Source organism: Miscanthus floridulus, chromosome 8 (assembly GCF_019320115.1).
Source record: "Miscanthus floridulus cultivar M001 chromosome 8, ASM1932011v1, whole genome shotgun sequence".
Lineage (NCBI taxonomy): Eukaryota > Viridiplantae > Streptophyta > Magnoliopsida > Poales > Poaceae > Miscanthus > Miscanthus floridulus.
The window spans coordinates 38,345,726-38,359,361 of record NC_089587.1 but is presented as its reverse complement, the minus strand read 5'-3'; positions in this window follow the sequence as shown (position 1 = coordinate 38,359,361).

The following is a 13,636-nucleotide window of genomic DNA, read 5'->3' as shown; positions in this document are numbered from 1 at the left end:
AGATAAAAAAGAATTTTTATCACACAGACAGAGGTAACTAGAAGTGTAGTGTAGCTGAGTGTAAGAAGTAGAGTATGTAATCTTAAAACAACAAAAGTAACTTAATGATAGTGAGAATGTCCTTAGTACGAGGGGCGTACTTTCCATGAATTCAATCAGGCACAGAGCACTACGAGCCATATGTTTTCATAACTAGACCCAACGTGGTGGAATATAGAGGGAGGACAGGGCTGTCATCACCACCTACCAACTACCACAATCTATCCGGGGATCTAGCCGTACCTATAGGCAAGATATAGCCTAAGCACCACGCTTAGTCTATAAACTCGCTGTTTTGATCCGAGCTCCGGTGAAATAAGATCGAAACATCCTAACCAGACGGTAGAACAAGTACTAACAATGAACGACCTAAACACTAAGATAATAACAATACAAATGCCAGAGAACAAGCACCTAGGCTCACTAATGATATACAACAGCAAGACAGGACTTGAACTAAGCAAAGCTATATTACTAAATAAAGTACTTGACAAAGTAAAGTACTAAATAAAGTAAATGCTAAAAGAAAGATTACAAACGAGCTATACCAGACCAGAAGACTCTTTCAGACTCCGAGGCAAGCTTCGCTCTACTCTATCACTACTAGCTAGCTACTACTTCTAAGCTACTACTCTTGGAGAGCTGCTCAGAGCTTGGAACACTTGAAATGCTTGAGAGTTGCTTGAGTGATGATCTCCACCAAGCACCACAACCCCTTTTATAGTGTCTAGAGGGCAAAGGGGTACATGTAGGCAAAGATGAGGTGGTGGAGGGTGCCTTGGGCATCGAGCGACGCCAAGGGGCATCGATCAACTATCCATCCCACCGCCTTGCCATCCAACGACGATGGTTGTCCCTTGGAGACGGTTGCATGGTAGGTAGGTCAGTTGCCGTGGTTAAAATTGTAGTTTGGAGGTCGGTTTAGGCCTCCCAAGTGAATGACGATGGACCCAGGGATCCATGGTAGCTCAACGTCATCCCTTGGATCAAACCAACATGGATCAACATTGGAGAAGCAGTGAGGAGGGCTTCACGCGGATCAATGACATGGCAAGGGGGTGGGGCCGTTGGGCGAGGCCACATGGTATCAGCCGATGTGGCATGTGGGCCCATGGCCCCCTGCCACGTCCCATTGCCTCCTATGCACGTCTTTTGTCCATTCTATGATTTTTCCTGCATACAAATAAATTTTCCAAGTACAAGTGGAACTAGGTGAATTATAAACATAATATAGCACATGTGATGTTGTTTTACCTTGATTTGGGTGGAATGTTGATGGTCAAATTGGGTGTTTAGTGACCATTATGTCCAACATGACTAGTTTTAGAGCTCGAACGACTAGTTTTTGGGGGAGGGTGTTGGTATGTTTTAACGTACACAAATAAATCCGCAAGCACATGGATACTGCTGTAGCTTTCACCCAGAAGTATTTCAAGTATCGTTTCCACAGGGAAGCATATGAGACTAACTACGGTCTAACTTGGGTAACAATTAGGCTAAGGGTTAATTTAACTAGGAGTAGCAACAAAGTTAGGATAAATAGGAGCGTAGAGGGGATAACTAAGGGCCTCTAATTCTGACTTGGGTAAGCTTATGTCTTCTACTGTTCAACTGGGGATATTACTTAAGGAAAGAACCCAGCATAGCATGCTTTCCTTTGCAACCGTGTCCTACGTGCGCCTACAGACGGGAGGTGGACTATAAAGGATCAACAATTGTAACACCCTAAATTTTACAACAATTGAAAGTAGGGAAAAATCGATTTGTTCAACATTTTTGTGAGCATTTAAATTTAGGAAGAATAATAAAGTTTATCAAGTTAAAATTGAATATAGGTTACAATAATGAATGTGCATTCATGCTGCTGCATATAAATTTTGGAATGGTTTGATTTGAACTCAAATTTGAACTTGATTTGAATTTTGTCTTCAAAAATGCTTTGGAAAGTTATTAGAAAAAAGGATAAATTCCTTCTTCTTCTTCCTCTTTCCGGCCCATAGGCCCACTGCTGCCCACGGCCCACCTTTTCCCCGCGCTGGCCTGCATCTCTCTCCCCCCGCAGTGCTCCACTCGGCCTGCTCTAGCACCGGCCCACGCTCGCCCACGTTGCAAGCCGTTGGAGGCAGCCCAGCTCGCGCGACCTAGTTTCGCTAGCCAGCCGCAAGCCACACCCGCGCGCCTTCCTCTGCCCGCTGACAGCCCTGGCCCGCAGGTTAGGGGCTTCTCCTTCCTGGCGCCGTAGCGAAGTCAGACACTGTGCCGACGCAGTCGAGTCCGCCCTTGCCACAACCCCGTGATGCCGTGCCGCCCAAGGGATTCGGCCCCATAAATAGCGCCCGCATCCCTCCTCTGTCTCCTATCCCATCTGGCGCCTATTTTTTCGCCAAGCAGCCGCAGCCAACCACCGCTGTCCACCGAGCACCGAGCCGCCGTCGCTGCTTCCCGCTTGCGTTTTCCGGTTCGGGTGAGATCCCCATCCCTTCCTCTCTCTCTCCCGGTACCTTTCTTTGGTCGAATATTGCACTAGAGGTCGTGAACCAAGTGCTCCAGAGGCCGGCCATGGCGCCACCATTGTCCAAGCCACCGTCGGCACTGTTCCGGCGCCCCTTTCTCTCTCTATTCCCGCCAGATCGGATCTCAACCGCCCAAATCTAATCCAACGGCCTCAATCGGAGGATACCCCTTCGCGTGGCCGTTTTACTTAAGAGTCCCTGTATTTTGCAAAAATAGAACCCGCCGTCCTTTGCGCATTTCACAGTTTATGTTTCTTTCTTTCGAAAGCGTATTTTCGTTCGGTTGGACTGAAATACATTTTCAATTATTTACAGTTTTGTCATTCAACTTGTTTTAGCCACAATTTCTCCATTTTAACTCCGAATTGCTCCGTTCAAGTTGCGTTGGGTTCATAAATAAGTAATCTACATGTTCATGCTACTGTAAAGAAGGTTTCTGTAACAGAACCAACCAATTATACGAAATTAAGTAAGAAAATCATCCGTCAGAGTAGACGATTGAGCAAACTTAAGCCCGTATAACCCGGTAGTCCGTGAAATCACGAAGGATTTCAAACCAACTTCCATTCCAGCTAAGATCGTAATGAGTTTAGCGGTCACCATCACATATTACATAAAAGTTTGCATCTCAGATACATCAGAGTTTCAACATAGTTATTACAAAACTAGTTTGAATAAAAGTAGCGGAAGCCATTTGTTCAAACCACATACACACTCACGCGGAGTTCAAATATAGTGCCAGCGAATGATCATCTCCAACAAAAGCATCAGACAAGACGTAAGGAATGACCATGCCCATGGTCCTAAGCATCACCCATCGCAGGATAAAGGCAGTTGATACAGTAGCCGTAATACATCTGCCCATCTACAACAAGTGGGAATAAAACCCTGAGTACGAGAAGGTATTCAGCTAGACTTACCCGACATAACCGAAAATAAGTGACACCAAGGATTATGAAGGGCTTTATAGTAGGGTAGCTGACTCATTTATAAAAGAAGCATTTTTAGCATTTCAAGAACCTTTCTAAAAGCATTATTGTCAAGTTAATTATTATTAACCTGTCGACTAGATTTTTGCACCTATGCTAGAGCAAACACATGATTAAGCAGATAATGATAACCAATGATCATTAAACAACTTCCATAAAGTCATATTCATTATAACTGTCCAAGTGTTCCATAAACATTTACTGTGATGAAGTCACTCAAGTCAAGTGCTCACTATCCAGGAGCGATGGCGATTCGAATCGATTCCTAACCAGTTGGTGATTTATTCCTTACACAAACCTCACTCACCCGCTAAAGTGAGATATTGATCACCGAGTCAACTATCCAGGAATCTCGAGTTTGCCAGGAACCACATGTACCCGGGGGCCGACCGACTGCACTTTGGTCTTATCATCTCGCCCCGTGTCCTACCACACCTGCTCCGGCACAGTGCGCTGTGGGCAATCTACTCGGCCCGAATAATCTCCCAGCTTTGCGGTCGGAAGGTACTTTATCCGGCCAGCTAAATGTAAGGCATGCGTTCAACATGACTCGAGGCCCAACAACGGTCGGTCCTTAATCGACACAGATGGAAACACTACAGTCCAAAACTCTTTAAGTCTCCGTCCGGTCTCAACTTCATTTAACACTTAGTTATACCATAACTTTATAGTCATCTAAGTAGATCTAGGTAACCACCTATAGCTCGCAGGTGACAGGAAATCACCCGACTTCTACCAGTCTAAGCTAGCTAAGCATTGACTCGACTGCGGATACCCGGGTAACAAGGATATAGTATAACAAAGGTAGACAAGGTATAATGCAGCAACGGTTGCAAACAACTCCTGAACGTAATGCATCAATTAACGTAAAGCATTTAATTAAATAATTGCGAACCGGGAGAAAATGCTCTGGGGCTTGCCTCTCTCGAAGGAGCTCGGACGGTGATCGGAGCACTCCGGAAGTTCCTCAACGTCCTCCTCGTCAGCTTCGGGCACTTCCTGCGGCTGCACCTCGAACTGCTCCTCGGGCTCCTCGGGTATGACGACTGGGTTCTCGGTTTGCGATCCTGTATGATGCAATGTGCGTAAGTGCTTATGCAATCGATGCATCGGATGAGATGAATACAATGGATATGTTTGAATGCAAGGTAGTCAACATCATCCAAGAAAATGTACTACAAGCACATGTCATCTACTACATTCTCTTCTACTACTAATATGTTAAGTCAACACATCTTATTAAATGCTTCAAAGATACACCAAAACTTTACTAATTTCTTAATCCCACAAAAAGCAACACTTAAATAAACCCTAATTAATAATAGGTTTGAATAGCAACCTCTATTTTTCTTGCTTAGAAAAATCTTAGAAAATTACTACAGCATAGTACTACCCTAAGTAGTCTACTATCAGATTTTTATGGTATTTGAATGAGTGGGTTAGCCTACACAAAAATAACAAGCTATGGCATGATTATGAGCATAAAAATACTTTGAACTGTGAAAAGTGTCAAACAATAGAGTTAGTATTTTTCCTAGGTTCTTCATAGCATACAATGACTGTACAAAAATTATCACATGCATGTTTTATACAAAGTTTGCTCTCTAATTAAAATAACAAAAATCAGCCATTAAAGGTACTTGAACTACACCTCAATATTTTCCCACAGCACATGCATGAAATATATTTTTCCTAGAAAGTACATTACATAAGAAGATTAACAAACTTAGAAATCACATTTTTCTGAAGCCTATAGATTTTTCTACATATTTTTCAAGTTATCAGCAATATACATGATTAAATAAAATTCTACAGCAAAGTATCTCATAATTAACATGCAATAATTTTCCCAAGTAGATCTGATGATAAGGAACCTAGACAAATTTATTTTAACAGATTTGGAGCAATTTTGAGTATCCAAACATTTTTCAAACCATTTCTATTTTCAAATAATAAAGAATAAATTGAAAACAATTCATCCTTTCCCTACTGGGCCAGCTCGCTGGAAGCACTCGGCCCACTGCCACATTTGGCCTGCGCGGCCCGAGCGAAGGGAAGGGGAAGACGGCCCGGCAGGGCGTCGGCCCACGGCCTCTCGGCCTAGCTCGGCCGAGGCGAATCCCACGCCGGCGCTGCGACGTCGCAGCGGCGCGGCTCGGCCACGAGGCCGGCGGCCATTCCCGGCCGTGATAGGGCGAGCTAGCGGGAGCATGAGGTTCGCGAGAGGCTGGCGAAGGCGGGAAGGTAGCTAGGCAGGGTTGGAGCAGAGGAGGAAGGTGCCTTCCATGGCGGCCGAGCACGGTGGCGCCATGGCCGACGGTGGCGAGGCTCGAGGCGGTGCTACCTGAGCTCAGCCGTCGGCGCAAATGCGAGCACGACGTGCCGGAGAGCGAGGCGGAGCTGCGAGCGCACGGTCGCTGGCCGAGGTGGAGAAGGCGCGGTGGATTTGGCCGGCGGGTGCGGTGGCGCGGTGAGGGGAAGAGTGAGTGCGCTCGGCGCTGGTGGAGAGGAGAGGCAGCGCGGGAGTGAGAAAGCGAGCGCACCGGCTCCAGCAAAAGTAGGCGGGCGCGTGGGCGACGCGTCAGCGGGCAGGCAAGCGCGGAGGCAGGCCAGGCGCGGCGCTGGGCTAGGCCAAGGCGAGGCGCGCGGCGCGGCGGGAGGCTGGCTGGGCCGGCTTCGGCCATGGGCCAGAAGCGAGGCGGCGGCCCACGAATGAGAAAAACCCTTTTTCATTTATATTTTCAAGAAATTTTTAAATGCCAGCTTTCAAATATTATTTTGAGCAAGAAAATGGCATCTTTTGAAAATGTACCAAAAATGAAAGTTGATTAGAATTTAATTCTCTACAACTTTGCTTTTATGACCAAAGCCAAATTCTTTCTAGATTTTAAATTGAAAAATCAAAGTCCATGTTTAACTTAAAACCCTAATTTTTGGGAAATTACTTTGGAAGCAAAATTTTGAATTAATTTGAATACAAACCTTGCTCCAAAAATTGAACTAAATAATCCTAGATGATTTACAATAGTAGCCAAACATGTTTTACTAACCTAGCAAGCAAAATTAGGGCAAAACAATTCTAACAAAGGTATGCAACATTCAGGTTTCACAACATGTTTCAAATGTTTCGAAGCAGTGTTTCAATTGTTATTTACATGATTAGGCATGTATGATTAGGATGCTTGATGATGCATGATATGTATGATTTGTAGTGCCTAAATACAGGCATAACACCGGGGTGTTACAGTTTCTAACTTTTATAATTCGAGCTTAGATCTAATCTATTATTTGCCTATAGGGAATCTTGTTTAATTCATAAATTCTCCGTTTTAGATCTAATTTTTGTGATCTTCATGTCTATGTGTTCGTAGCGAGACGTAGATTCATTTTCCAAACTTTTCATCTTGATTCTTTGTTGTTGGTGTACTGTTCTAATCTATAGCCTTGTTTGCTTTGCATGATTGCTCCTGGATGCTTGTATGTTGCTGTGGTTATCGAGTATAGACGGTGAGCAGTTCGTGAGAGATCAAGGGTATGACTTTGACGAGCAGGACAAGCAGGAGTACTTTGCTCAAGGCAAGTATAGCATGGGATCATCCTTGCTTCCTATTCACTTTAATTTGATAAATTCATGTTGCATGTGTCATCTTGATAGAGATTCCCTAGAATTGAACTATTGCCTTATCACCTATGGGTTATGCATTTGGGTAGCTTTGCTAGAGCTCAATCAAACCATGATCCTATAACTTGACTAATGGTATACGCAATAAACGTTAAAACATGACTTTTTAGTAATATGGAAACAGGGGGCTGGAGTGTTTAGCTACTTTCTAAATGCTTCAGATTTTTCTCCCTAAGAACTTATCTGTAAGTGATCATTCGGGACTTACAGTACAGCTGTGAGAGCTACATGGCTCTGGCTTTAGCTTAGTATGAGAACCTTTTCTAGCTTGTTAGTGGTTACCTTTATGGCGCAAAAGGGTGTGTTCCGGGTTGGATATAGTGCGGCCTCTATCCGTCAGTGTATAGGCTGCACGTCATTGTGCCTGTCGGAAGGGGAGCTCTACATTCGTAGGCCATAGAAACCTAGCGGCCCTAACAGGTTAGACGAACCTTTGAAAGGCTTCATAGTGACCCTGCCTGCTCACCTTGGAAGTGTTTTGGGAGTTATAAACCCAGGCATATGGGTATCACGACTCATAGTGAAAGTGTACAACCTCTGTAGAGTGTAAAACTGGTATATCAGCCGTGCTCACGGTCACGAGCGGCCTTGGAACCCTTATGGAATAGATGATCACTAAGTATTACCTATTTATGCTATTCATTATTCATGTTTACATTTGATCATGTGGTTTGCAATAGGAATTGAAACAACTTGATGCTACTCATAAGCTAAAATTGTGACAACTAAAAGCTGAACGCTGTTAAACCTGTGTCTAGCCTTTTGAGCCTCATGAACCCCGTGTTACACTTATTGAGTACGACATGTACTTACACTTGTTTATTTTCATTATTTAGATAAAAATCCCGGATGCGTAACAGATGACTTTGGGTATGATGATTTTCCTAAGGACTACTAGACTTGTGGTCAACCAGTCGACGAGCCTATGAAATAGAGCTTCTGCGAGAGATCTTTTTATTATTTTTGCTATAATTATGTAATAACTCTGTTTTATTCATGATGTAATAAACATTGGTGATGATACTACTCATAATTTATCGGCTTATGTGTGTGACTGATCTCTAGGCACACATAAGGTTTTGCACCCCATTTTATCCTTAAAATTGGGTGTGACAACGATGCTATATAGTACGATGCTATATAGTACTGATATCACACACGTGATCTACCAACGATCCAGAATGCAGGGTGCATCCACGATTAACCTAAGTCTAAGCACCACGCTTACACTTATGTTTAATACTCTACTCCCTCTAGTGCAGGAACAAAGCACTCAAAAGAGTCATGAACCTGAAGAACAATATAAACAAGATACTTACTTGAATCAGAAGTTGATTACCAGAGAAATCTCAGAAGCAAGCTCAATTAGAACTTGATTCCGCCAAGATACAAGTCGTAGAGAGAGCACCGATAGGCTGGCATCTTCTCCAAACTCTTCCCTCGCTCTCTATCTCACTATTTCTAATTATAAGACTAAATCCTATAGAGGACTAATCTTCTCTTGATAGCTAGCTCTGATCCTCATGAGGAGAATATGAATTAGGGTTTCAGAATCTGATGAGGGAGGAGGATAGGGGCTACTATATATAGGCCAGAGGTAGAGTAGTGGCCAAGGAATCAAGGTGGAGTAAGGGCAAGGACTCTAGGAGGAGTAGGGGCATGAAATTGCCACGTCATCAATCCGCTTCATCTCTCTCGACAACCGTTGGATGAACTGACTTAAAACCACCTTAAAATCAATGGTGTAGATCGTAGGAAGGAGTACGTGGTGGCGGAGGGTGATGGGTCACCCTCATGGGCTAGGCAGCCTCCCAAGTGGGTCGGTCGGCCCACAATGGTGCCAGGTGGGCTCCTCCTTCTGGTGGCAAGGCTTGGGCTCCGTCTTGGGTCGACTTTTGTAGGTGTCGCGGGTAGAATCACTTGTTGTCATTGGTTTGCTTGTTTGAAGTATGACAGTAGTTCCAGGAGCTGTTTTCTGGATAAATCCTCCTACAGTCATGAAATCACCAAAGCTTGTGGAATTCATTAGTTTAAACCCCTAAACCTTCATTAGTAATTACATTTATACCCTTATACATGTTTAATTGATGGTTTATAATGGTTGTTAACTACTGTCAATAACTCCCCCAAGCTTAACCTTTGCTAGTCCCATAGCAAAGCTAAACTCAACAATGGATCAGGAGTTGCTACAATGTTTTCACGCCACAAAAGTACACAGGTGTTCAATCAAAAATTCTCCTCTGGATTAGAATAAACTGATCTGACTTTCAAACTTACCCATATTACCTTCAACCATGGGGCTTCTCTGCTTTCACTTGGGTCTTGAGTAATTGAAAGATAGAATGATCAAGTCAAGCACTATGTCTCAAGTTCATTGTTCCACCATTGTTCTAGAGTTTTTATAAGTTTTCAAAATAAAACTTAGAGATTCCATTGTATGACACTCTCAAGTCTCTCAATATATGTGGTATTTATGGATCCTCACCAAGGCAATAAAGATGTTATGCCTTTTTCTCTTCCTACTACTAAGGCTTTATATGGAGTTCATAGGCAGGGAGAAAGCTAGAGCATACTTGCAATGCATATATTGTAAAGTCAAACCTCAGATCCAAAGAGAGTTGAGTCATACAATCAAATCAAGATGTGCATATGTGTGGAATATATGGTGGATATATATATATGGTGGCTACCTAATTCCACTATGCTCATTGAAAACTTATCTCTCTTTTGAAACTTTGAAACATTTGCTAAAGAATAGGGGCTATCTTATTCATCTTTTTTCATCTTTTTAGGCGGGCATCTAAGTACCCATTGTTTTAGATATCCTGGACACTTATCCATTTTTTTCAACTCTTTTTTCTTCTTTTTTATGAATAACTTTTGCATAGCCCCATGTCTCTTTTCTGTAACAAAACTTTGAGAGATAGCAACAAGAACTTGGAGTATTTATTTGGTGAATGGAAAACCTAACAAGCATATTTTTGGGTTCACTCCCAGTGTAGGAGTAGAACTTTTTTGGTGGATCTAAATGGAAGGCATATTCTTGCGCCTACCCCCAATGTAGGAGTAGTGCATCTGTGGGTGGTGTGTATGTGATCTTGATTTTAAGAGCATGACAAATCTCTCATAAGGGTCAACAAAGCTTGACAAAACTCAATGCAAAAGCAAGCAGCATATATGTGGAAGTTTTTCTAGCCTAAATAACATGTGTGGCTCTGGTGAAATTCAAGCTTTGTCATATAGGAACTTATCATATAAAAATTTTGTGTTTTTCAAAACATAAATCTCCAGATCCTTAGTGTCACTAGGAAGAAGAATAAACAACTCGGACCTTCCCATATCATATCCGTCAATTACCTAGACTTAGATCAAGCATTCGCTACCCACGAGTTTCAAGTTCAGAGTAAATCTTTATATCAAATTAGTCATATCCAAAACTCGAGAGAATTCGAGGCTGAAAACTAGGTACTTGAAAGGAATTACAGCAGAGCAAATATCCATCATTTCCATTTAAGAGATTATTCTAAGTCCTCTTTATTTAATTCAACTTCTAAAAATAAATTAAAGCAAACTAGACACACCTTTATTTTGTTTTCAATTTTACTAGATCACACATTATTACTATAACTATATATATTTATTATAAAGATAACTTTTTATTTTGTTTTTAGTTATTCATCTTTTTCTTAACTATTTAAAAGAAACTAAAGCTAGAACAAAGAGAAAACATACTTACCTGGATATACGAGAGCGCTTCTCCCCCAAGCTAGCTCTTTTGGTGAGGGTTCGGTGTTGTAAGTCCTTCGAACCGGACTTTTCCTTGTGAAGTTTATTAATCGAGTACATTAGTTTGCTTTGAAGACAAAGATTCTTGTGATGATGCCTCTAATGGTGATGTCACCTTCTTTCGTCAAACCTATCTTGGTTTTGAGTTTTGATTTTGGGTTGATAGGTTCGGAACACTTAGAGAATCAACTGACTCTCTCACACTTTGCTTGAAGCGTGTCCTACTCATAAGACAGTGTAGAGATCAAGTGCATGGGCTATGTTGGTGGAAAAACACTAACAGAATCAAAACTTTATTTATTCTTCTCTAACCTTAGGCACATTGAACAAGATGAAGTTGATATTATGTGCATTGTTCATTTATAAGATGGGTAATAAGATAGAAGATTGAGCATGAATATAGCATTTAAGTACATTTGGCAGAAAAATTGAGTTGATTAACCTATGGAAGGATCGTCTATCTTTACATAATGTATTGAACTTTACATGATTATGACTATCATCTTTCATAGATAGAATGTGCACTTTTTAACTCATTTGGTTAAGACTATGAGATCAAGAAAGTGGTGCTAGGAACAACTTTAAGGAACTAAACATGTTGAGTTAATCAGATTGGATCAAGTAAATTTGTAACTTAAACATGTTTGTTTCTTATTTATGTGTCTACTAGAATCAAGGAAATTTTTTTTAATAATGCCCATTTACCTTAGGATGGTACCACTGTCATTGGAGCGTGATGACACCATGTGACGAAGGGTAGATGACTCGTGATGGTCCTTCCTTTTTGCTTGAAGTTTTTCTTATTTGGCTAGCCTCACAGTACGAGTTGTTCATGAGCTTCTTGTTTCCTAGTTCACACATATTCTTTCTCATCCTTCTGTCATGCCATCTTTCTGCTCTTTGATCTTTTACACCTTGTTAGATCTCATTGTTTTATGCCTGCAAAGGATTAGTGGACAACACATACCCGAAGGAATATATAATTTTAAAACACAGGTTGTTTGTCCAGAATTTTATAATTTCCATCTATGCGAATGAAAAGATAGTGTTAGAATTATTTTAGCATAGTTTTTGTTTATCATGTTCTATATAGGCATGGCTTAAGGCAAAGGTAACTTGCAGTAAAAGATAAAGTGAATGAACTTTGATACTTATAGTTCTTTCATCCATGTTGAATGAGCCATGTCTTCTTTGCGCCATGTTATTGGAGTTCGACATGTGCCTTGCTTCATCTTCGATTTGAATTCATCTTGTGACTTACCCAAATTGAATTAAGAGTTTCCTGTAGGGGTTAATCTAGCAAAATGACTAGTATCTACTATAGCATATTCTTGGTTCAAAAATCAAACTAGACACCTTGTCTAATTTAATCTAGGAAAGCATTTTAACCTAAGCACCACGCTTAATTTAAAAAGCCACTAAGCACCATGCTTAATTTAAAAGATGTATGAACATACTCTAAACCTTAAGCATAATATAGCAAACAAAGGTAGCATGAAAACATTATAGAGCTTTAATCAAATAGAGATGAAGAGTATGTTTGTTATTTAGCAAACTGAGCGTGGTTTAAAGGTAGAGACAACCAAGATAAATTTAGCAACACGGTAAGAGATTTTTCAGAGAAGTCTATCCCCTATTCTTGAATTTTGCAAATGCAAAATCAAGTTTAGATGGATGTGATTAAATGATGCACGATAATGGGTTGGACATACCTTGCGTCGTCATCCTTCGTTCTTTTTACTTCAGACCTGGAATGGTTAGTGCCAAAAATATCTGAAGGAATATTTCCACAATTATATTTCTATGCTCATTTCACAAGGGCATTATAGCAAAAGACAAAAACTCATGTTATCTCCCGAAAGTGCTTGCTTTAGGGCAAAAGCTCATTCTTGGGAAATCTTTGAATTATGTTTCAAGTTGGTGAAGTAGTTTCCCCTCCAACACCAACCTTTGTGTGCCTATCTCAAGATTCACACAACGAAATCTACAATATTTATGATAAACATATGCATCTACAACCACTCTTTCAAAGTGTTTATGAATAAGGAGAATGAGGGGGTTGAAGATTTTGTGTGTGGCAAGGTTGGAGAGACCGATTGATTCAGGAGATTTCTCATGCGAGCATAGATTTGATGAGGTGTTCATGAAATAACTCCCATGCTCGTTAATGGCATCTTTCTTTTCAAGCTCCAAGGGTGTTTCTTCATGAATGTCTATAGGCGTAAACATTGTCTCCATCATTCCATACCTATGACATTTATTGGACGTTTTATTGTCCAAGATTTCCCTTGGATTGGTGACTCTCGGGTTAATCTCATCTAAAGCCTCGTCCATCCATTCAATGGCAACGGCATATAAGTTCTTAATATCTTCCTGCCATTGTTGTTGCTCTTCTTGGTCATCCTTGTGGCCTTCATGACTCCAATGCTTTGGGTGTCTTGGTGGATTTCTAGTATCATCATGAGACTTAGGAGAAAGAGCATAAGAGGGGTCATTGGGATCAAGGATGGATTTGAATGAGACATCTAATGTGGGCATAGAAGGGGAGAAGATAGAATTGGCTAAATGATTTGGCTCTCCTTCTATAGGTCACTAGACATGCCATCATTGAATTCTTTCCAATGTCC